The sequence below is a fragment of the Typopeltis vanoorti genome, chromosome 10 (assembly GCF_054136105.1).
Source record: "Typopeltis vanoorti isolate ZY-2024b chromosome 10, IOZ_Tvanoo_1.0, whole genome shotgun sequence".
Classification (NCBI taxonomy): Eukaryota; Metazoa; Arthropoda; class Arachnida; order Uropygi; family Thelyphonidae; genus Typopeltis; species Typopeltis vanoorti.
This window is the reverse complement of record NC_143558.1, coordinates 23408966-23418886: the sequence shown is the minus strand read 5'-3', so window position 1 is coordinate 23418886 and position 9921 is coordinate 23408966. Positions and strand designations below refer to the sequence as shown.

Here is a 9921-nt window from a genome sequence, read left to right as displayed (position 1 = left end):
ATATAATATCCCTTAACTTAAATAAGTTCATGTCGCCAAATTGAAGCCTTTGGCTCTTCATTATAATTAATAAATAAATCTTCCAACACCTTTTTATTTCTCAAATCAAGTAGTATTATATGAGCTGATATTGATATTGATTTTGTATGCCTGATCGTTTGCCTGAGGACATTATGGACCTGATCAGAGAGAAGAACAGAGCTAGGAAGAGATTTCATAACACTCGCGCACCTCAGGATAAGACAGTGCTTAACAGATTGAATGGAGCAGTAAGAGATGCACTTAAAACACATAGAAACGAAGTTTGGGATAAAAAGTTAGCCTCTATCTCACCTATTGATCACTCTATCTGGGACCTACTGAGAAATATCAAAAATAAAACCAGATCCCTCCCCCCTATAATCTCAAACCAGGGCCTAGTCCACACAGATGCAGATAAGGCAGAAGCCATACTTAAAAATCTCGAGGATCAGTGCAAACCTTCTTATAACAACATTGATTTCAATCATCTGTACAAAATCCACAGACAAGTTAGGCATGCACTAAACCTCCCGGACACCAGTGCCGATCATATTGCACCCGCATCACCTGTTGAATTATATGATATTATTAAAAAACTTAAGTACAATAAAGCTCCTGGACCAGACAGCATCTCAAACAGGGTGATCAAGCTGCTGCCTCGAAGAGCTATAGTGCATCTGACCAGTATAATAAATGCAATCTTAAGACTTCACTATTTTCCTTCCACCTGGAAAATGGCTGATGTGATTCCTATACATAAGCTAGGCAAAGACCCACACTTACCGCAGAATTATCGTCCAATCAGTCTCATCTCCAATCTGGGTAAGGTTGCAGAAAAGGTCATCCTCTCACGACTCCAAACCTCAGTAAATGACCTAAACATCCTCCCTAAAGAACAGTTTGGATTTCGACAACACCATAGTACTACCCAGCAAATCCACAGAATTGTGGAATATATCACCACCAGCTACAACTGGCGCCAGTGCACAGGAGCGGTATTCCTAGACCTATCTAAAGCATTTGACAAAATCTGGCATTTTGGACTCCTGCACAAACTTATCTCAGCCGGTATCTCACTAAAAATGGTTCATCTAATCCGTTCATATCTTCAGAATAGATCAATGCAAGTTAAAATCAACGGTTCTACATCCTCCCAGCGCCATATCTTTGCTGGAGTGCCGCAGCGATCTCTACTGGCTCCATTGCTGTTTTCTGTATACATGTCAGACATCCCACAGAATCCGATGACTTCTATTTTAGCACTGTGTGCGGACGATACGGCAATACTAACCAGATCTCTCAGACCCCACTTCGTTACCAGAAAGCTTCAAGAAAATCTTCTAAAGCTGGAGGGTTGGTTCTCCAAGTGGAGATTGGAAGTCAACCCCCTGAAAAGCTCAGCGGTTCTCTTCTCAAAAAGGCCAATGTCTCCTGCAGGAGATGTGTTACTATTCAATACTAATATTCCCTGGCAGAAAGAAACAAATTACCTGGGTGTGATTCTCGACAAAAAGCTATCTTTCAACCAATATATCAAGTCTGCATGTGCAAAAGCATCTAAAGCCATAGCTCAGATCTACCCGCTAATTAATAGAAATAGCAAATTCAGCAACAGAATCAAATTGCAGCTATACCAGATGACGATTCGTCCTATAATCACCTATGCCTCTCCAGCCTGGAGCCACACCTCTAATACTAACATTATTAAGATACAGCGAGTGCAGAACAAGTGCTTGAGAATGATTTTGAACGCCCCGTGGTATGTTAGAAACAGCCAACTCCACAGAGACACAAATATTCCCTATATATTCTCTCTTATCTACAATCCTTAGCTTCCAAATTTTTTCTAAAGACGTCCACATATCCCAACGATTTGGTTCAACAGCTGCAGCATACGAGCAAACGGACATATTTAAATATAGAAGACCAAAAACTATATTAGCCTCCTATAGCGATACATAATCTCCATGCCCATTCAGGGCGAGCAAACTGCTCGTAAATTTTACCCTCACTGTAACCACGACAGATAGCGGGGAATATGAAAAGCATTTTGCTTCACCCTTAAAGAATAATTGTCAATTGTTTTTACTGTTATGCTGTTATTTATTTCATTGTTACATTTGGATATTCGTAACGTGAAATCATTTTGAATCTATTGGTTTCTGGTTGACTCTAATATCTTATCTTATCCAGTATAACAAACATCCTAACGTTACAATTTATGGGCTTATCGCTTCTCGGCCTTTTGGCTAAGATCAAAGTGCGGTATCTGTGCGTATCAGCTTAACAGGCTAATAGCATTTCGTAGTATCTGTTCTTAACCGTTAACATCGGTACGAGTCACATCGGGGCTCACGATATTTAACCTGATATTTACAGATCTTCCTAAACCTCGGACTCGGGCAATAACAAACATTCGGTGGTGGGAATAGTTACCCCCCCCCTTCATCTGATCATGCCCTCCATTCTGCCGCGTGTGCGTACCCTTGGAATTGAGGTTGATGCCACAATACCGGCAAGGGCGATGGCAAAAGCTATCACAGACTGCGTCGGCGCAGGAAACATTTTTGGATTTACCCCTTATGGGGGAGGAAGGTACCAGGTGGTGACGAAAAATATGGAGACCAGAGAAAAGCTACTCCAAGGCTTTGACTGTGGGAAAACTAAAGAATCTCCCTTCATGGTTGGGAGCTTTCTGAGAATCCTTAAGATACCAAGATTCCCCCTAGAATACGCTGAGAACAACGATATCATCCGTAGCATATTCTCTAAGTGGGGCATTGTGCGGGAAATCCAGGTTCACAATGACGGCGACAATCCTGAGTGGAAGTCAGAGGAGGTAACCATCTCTCTTGAAATGAGGACCGAAGTTCCTAACTTTGTCCTCATAGGATCTGCCCGGGTAATGGTAAACTACTCAGGCATCAAAAAGCAATGCTTTAGATGTGGCGCCTTCAATCATCTTGGGGCAGACTGCCCTAGAATAAGGTGCAAAAATTACCTAAAAATAGGCCACAACCAAGAAAAATGTGAGGCAGCTTGCTTGAAATGTGGGGTCATTGACCACAAAGTCGACACCTGCCCATCCAGAACCCTGGCAGAGAGGATGGGTGGCGCAATCACATCAGCAACAAAACCAAGTAATGAAAAGGTCACAACACAGGAAGAATTTCCGCTTCTTGAGGCCACTCCTGATCATGTCGCCATGTCTAAGACAACGAAATGGTCCCGTAAGGGAGGGAGACCTACCAGAATTGCAGAAACCAGCAATACGATCCCAACAGACGAGACTGACAATGCAGAAACCATCATGGCAACTCCCACAGACGAAAGCGGAGCTACCACTGCCAATATAGACATCGCCAATTCAGATAACGTAGAAGAAGCTGAAGTAGAGATGGAGACGAACACCAACACCTCCAAACGGCCATTAAGTCCCCAGGAAGAAGAGCTGAAAAATCTCAAAACAGCAAAAGTATCTGAAACCGAACACCCAGAAGTCCCTTATGAAAAAGCAGGGGAGACTCTAAGCCATCTCCTTAGATGTATGCCCGGGGTGGCAGAAAAGTTCAAAGAAGCGATAGATAAAGTAGGAGAACCAGAACTCCTCCTCACAGTGAAATATGGACCCGGCATCATCAGTGCAAAATGGGGTGACCTCTTTGCTGATGACATCAGCAAAATCATCCCTGAGCAAGTAGAGGTAGCCCTGGATATAGACGAGGAGGCAGCTTCGGCGTTCTACATAGCTCTCTGCAGACTGGACATAGCCAAGGGAAGTGAGGTGGCCAAAAGAATCATAACGGCCCACAACAAAAGAAAGGAACAGTAACCACCTTGTGGGCTTTCTGTACTCAGCTTCACTGGTTTTTAGTTCCCACAGGTGGGGGAGGACCTGAGAACCCGAGCGGCGATGGCTTACAGCGAGGCGGTGCAGTTCCTTGTGAGCTGCATCACTCGGGCCAGATCCTTCCTCCACCTCTAAGTTTACCTTTCCATTCCTTCCCCAGTTTTGTTTTCTCTCTGCACTTCATTTTTTGTTTTGTTACATGTTTCCTTTTTAGGATTTTTCCTTTTTTTAAAAGTGAAAAATCAACCATTTTAGGAACGCCCCTGGGGGGAAAACAGCTAAAAAAGGTCAACTGAGGCCTCTTTTACCTACTCTACCACTGCGCACTCTATCTTTATTTCCTCTCCTACTAAACTTTTTGTTTGACGATCTTGTACTAAAGATGAGAAACGTACGAAATACCAACACTGAAAGATTCATAATTAGGTATGTTTTTGTGACTCTGGTCCACAATGTACGTAAACGTCACTTACCCAGCGTATATCAAAATACTTGGCCACGTGTTTTATGCAACCATTTAAGAATGCTGTTGGTCAGTAATCGTCAACAGTGTTGATCACAATGAGAAAAAACGACAGATCTTTCGGAGTTCGATAAAGAGTTTATTGTGGGTGTCCTTCTGGCCGTAGTCACGATTTTGAAAACAGCAGAGCTGACTGGCCTCTCAAAAAGTGAGGTATCTCCGGTGTTTAATCAGTATAAAAATAACGCACATTGCTTTTTCTAACAGGCGTGATTGAGGTCGTAAGACAGTCTGTCAGGAACGAGATGACCGTCGTCTGAGAATGTTTGTAGGGACAAACGGAACTTCCTGTATCAGCAATTGACCAAAGCATTTAACCACGCTACCGGCCAAGACGTCTATAGACGTTCACGTTATCGTGGATGCGAAGTGCTTATTAAAATTGTAATACCATTGTTATAACAATGAAATATATGATGGATACGAAGCGTATGCGGATGCGTATTTGATCCATAACGGCCGGTAAGGTGGTTAATTGACTCATATCTCATCAAACTATGTGCAGAGAATTGAAGAGGATCGGTATTGGAAGTCGCATGCCTATACGTAAAATAAAAGTTTCTAATTCAGTGGCCGTTATATATATATTAGAGACCACTAGTATGGAAAGTCTGAATATTAGGCTGTACCAACTTAAAGTATACATCAGTATTTCGTGGTTGGCATAACATATTTTTGCATTTTTATTTTATATTTTCCATAATTCGGAAAATCTATTCTAGAGACGAAACATGGAACTTTTGTAAGCCCTTCAATAAATGGGGATAAGGTCTAACACTTGGCCATAATCATCTCCCATCTTAAGACATTCACAAACACCCAAACCCAAATCGGGATTCGAACATGCAGCTTGTTGATTGGAGATGGAGTATGCTAAACCACTCGATGGCAAATTTATTGAAAGAGCTGTCTGTTGACTTTTTCTGCAAAAATATTACTCTAAAAGATGATAGATTCTGGATGTTTAATCAGTGGAAATATAACCCACATCGTTTGTCTAAGAGACGTAACCGTGGTCCTGAGACTGTCAGGAACCAAGTCGCCGTAGTCTTAGAAGGCTTCGTATGAAAACTATAAGACAGGTAAAGATTGTGTGTGGGGGGGGATAAGAATAGAAATAAATTGGTTTCTCGTTTGTAGGCAACAGAGTGTATTTTTATAGTTTTATAAAAGCGATATTGACGCATTCATTGTCGAGTAGGGATATGAGTGTAAGAAGTGAGAACAAATTTGCCGACGTGTTTTGAATAGTATGGTCTTTAGAGAAGATAGAAGCAGGCCGTTCCAGAAAACAGAGATAGATGGAATGAAAGAAGAGGAGTTTATTGAATGGTTAATGGATGGTGGATCCAATTCAGCACAGAATTGGTCATGAAAGTACCTGTAGAAGAGCTATAAAGCAGAAAGTAAACGTTTATATATGTCTCTGTGTGTGTGTGTGTGTGTGTGTGTGTGAGAGAGAGAGAGAGAGAGAGAGAGAGAGAGAAGCCAATTGTCTTCTGAATAGCGGCAAGCAATTCCCCTCTCTCTCTAGCTAAAATTTTACTCTAAAAGATCATATATCCTGGTTTGTTTAATCAGTGAAAAAACAACCCACATCGTTTGTCTAAGAGATGTAACCGTGGTCTCTCTCTCTCTCTCACACACACACACATACACACACACACACACACACACACACACACACACACACACACACACACACACACACACACACACACACACACACACACACACACACACACACACACACACACACACACACACACACACAAATTTCATATTCTCTCAGAGTATTTACTGAATTTAACATTTGTAACTTTTGTTGCGCTTTTGTCTCTTCCAGGACTGTATTTTTAACATGTCAAGTCCACCATGAAGTTCGGTGGACTTCATAGCGGACTTTTCTATTCTTAAAACAACTTTACAGCATGCCTAACTGGCTGAATTAGTATTTTCTTCAGTCATACTGCAACTACAAGATTTGATGTTTTGTTTGCAAACTCTTTCTTTTTTTCGTCGAATGATATCTCAATATTTAAGTCCACGCGTCTCCTCTGAAAAGTGCTCGACTTTGACTCTTCTTTTAAAACTTTTATAGATATTGTTATTTTCAATATGATAGTCGTTTTTGTCTTGCTCTAGTCGCCTGTAGCTCAGTGGAAGTGGCTAAATCGCCCGAAGAAAGAGCGTCGTAAGTTCAAGTCTAGTCGCCGACTGGCGGAGCCTTTACCAAGCCTTTTTTCGACCGGTTCCTAAGTTAATCGATGCCTGACACTCGTCAGCAGGTTTTTGTTCTCTCCGAAACTCGGTTTTTTTGTCCCGTAAACTCAAGAAAATCGACCGTAGAACCCACTATTTTCAGACAGCAAGCATAGTGTTAGGATTAAGGACCACGAGATGGCGGCACCAGTCAGTCGCCTCTCTTCACTGCACGCCATATGTAATTAGTGATAATCTTGGGCCAGCCATTTCTGCTTGGCTACTGGTGGAGAATGAACAGCCAACTCCCCCTCAATCTCCAAACGTTAGATAGGGCTAAAAAGGTCTCGCCTGCCATTGCTGGCATTTTCTCTCCATGTGAATTCGCGCATTTATTTTGGCACATGATGTTAGAAATAACTAGCCAATGTCCCGAACAGAAATCTGGCAGCTACTTACCATTATTATTATTAAGATGGCTTTTTGATTCGATTCCTCATGCAATTGTACAGTGGCGGCTCGTGGCTTGAAATCGTGGGGTGCTGCAACTTTCGAAATAAACATACATACTGTAAGTACAAGTGTATACGTGTTTGGATAAAATATCAAAATTATGTTAAAAATTAAAAAAAAATTAAATATGAAAAAATATTATTATTATTATTATTATTATTATTTATTATCGATAAAATTATACAGTTGAGTATAATTCAGAATTACTTAAAAATAATATCCATTATCATAATCCCAATAATGTTCCAAAATAAAAACTATAACAAATGTTATATGTTTAATTGTAATGTCCAAATATTTAAAGAGACGGAGTAAACACGATAAGCACTACAAACACTCTACTACTGGCGCAAACTGCATATAAACAACAGTGGAACTGTGCGACGGACAGTGCCGCATTACGCTAATAGCTCGCATCTCACTATGACGTGCAAATGCGTGCGCGTGTAGCAATATGACACTGTGGTAAACACAGTGCTGCTGGCGTCCTTCGCCCTCCTAAGTGCTACAAGATGGATTTTTATTATTTTTTTATACAAAATAAGAGAATTGTATAGGATTGTTGATGCTAAAATTAAATATTACAAGCAAATATAAATAAATTAATAAATATATTTATGCATCGAGAAAAAAATGGGGGTGCTGCAGTTTAGCAGTGCCTATGCACGAGCAGCCCCTGCAATTGTATATTAAAAATATCTTTTTAGATAAACCTCCAAAGTGACGAACTTGTCAAAGTGTAGTTCAACTGAGGTCCATTATCAAGTGTTGTCGCATCATTCTACAAAACAATAATATGAAAAAAAAAAAAAGCGTGTTGTTAAAAAAAAACAGTTTACAAGTCTTTAAAAAATGTTATTTTTCATTGATATCCATGAAGATGAGTCGCAGCTGAGAAGTTACTAGAGATGTATGGAATAAAGTTCTCCAAAAACTTTTCAAAAAAGAGTGAAGTTTTGAGTAAACAATTAATAATTTAGAATCAAAAGAAATATTAACGTTTGCATTTTGTAGAGAATGCTCCTTGCCTAGATCGACCATCGTTTTGATCAAGACTCGTAGAGTAACTCCATATGAGATGACATTAAAAATTGACCACCAGGTGGCACTACTGTAGTTAATATAACCTCTCTGCAAAGTATAGGTGGAGCAAAAGCTGCTCGTTGCTTTGTTCAAAAGTGACATGTTGTGTTGAAAAGCAACAAAATATTAGAGTTCGGACAATAGCACGCGCGCACGCACACACACAGTCTTTTAGTATAAAAAATTATACATAAAAAAATTCGTTTCCGGAGATCAAACTGTGCATCAATATTTCTGTTGTTTTATATAAAATGGGTGGAAAACATGACTTGAGAAGCGCCACACTAAAGATTGGATTTTCTACCATGACAATGCTCCCGCTCACTGTCTTTTGACTGTGCAAAATACTGCACTATCGTCATTGCAGATAGATCCTGACCACTTAACCCGCATTTAGCATCCTGTGACTTCTATTATTTTCAAAATTTAAGTGGGTATTGAGGGGAGGGGGGGGGATTTATATCAGCACAAAACAATCAAATATAAAATAAAATAAAAATCACAGTTATACTTCCCGATTTGAAAATATAGGACGTTGGCTTTAGGAGAATTGCTGTTGTTAGTTAGTTAGAGAGAAAGAGAGAGAAAAAATAGCGGGGGGCGGGGGGGGGGGGGTAATTCTATCTCCATACTCTGCTGTGCCTGTCAATGAGTGTCAATTTGCAAAGGAAAATCACGTTTGTATGTAATTAGCTAACCTACCTTTAGCTGAGTGGGGGGAGGGGGAGGAGTTGCGCGTGCAGGTTAAGATTTCAATTTTTCATTATTGTAATCTATCTCTTCGCAAAGGTTTCAGACATAAAATTTATAAAAAGGAAGTTATCCTTATCTGATGAGAATATAAATTCTAAAGGGGAAAATGTTCTTGTCAAACAAGATACGTTGCGATTGGGAACGAGGCTATCCAATAACAACATTAGGCAAAACTTTTTTTTTTTTTTTTTTCCCTTCACCAGATGCGATTTAGTCCCATCCAGTCTTAGCTGATGGCAAACTGAATCCGTTTAAAGTGAAATCCGATCTGTCAAACGACAGCCGTCATATTCAGCTGTATATGATGAATACCAAATATCTTGTTCGTAACTGTTTAAGGAGAAATTTAATATTTGAAAAAGAAGAATTCGAACCATCTGAATGACAAGTATAAATGAATATATTCGCATTCACTTTCGTTTTACTGGAATTTCGTTTTTTTTTATTATTTTTTTTATTTGAGTGTTCCTTTAAGAAACCATAGTATTACATTTGCCATGTCTGTGGATGGTCTTTATATGGATGAAGAAAGGCGTCAATGATTTCAGATAATCATAAAAAAAAAAATGGGTTTCAAAGCTTCATTCTTGTAAAGAAGAAAGATTATCATTTCAGATCGCTGTGTCAATAAAAACGATCCAATCAAAGCGAAAAAAATAATATCACATTTTACAAAATAAACAAAAAGCTTCATTTTTTTTTTTTAGAATTTGAAATGCGTATGACGTCATCCATTCCACTTTAACAGGGGATTACGTAATTTAATATTAAAACATATTCTATTTTTCTATAAATAATATCTTTTCCTTTAATTTCCTTTTGCCAACCTTTCCTAGGTCTGCCTATGTTTCTTTTTCCTATTTTCTGGCTTTCGTATTCAGTTTTTGCTATTGTTCCTTCTTCCATTCGATTAAGATGCCCAAACCATCTCATTTGGGCTTGTGTTATGAATTGATTCAGAGGTGCAACTTGAAGG

General features: G+C 39.5%; 1 pseudogene; it reads left to right on the top strand.

Annotated features, from left to right (window-relative positions):
- Positions 1-2250: 2250 nt before the first annotated feature.
- Positions 2251-2483, top strand: LOC150102228 (U2 spliceosomal RNA; annotated as a pseudogene).
- Positions 2484-9921: the final 7438 nt, after the last annotated feature.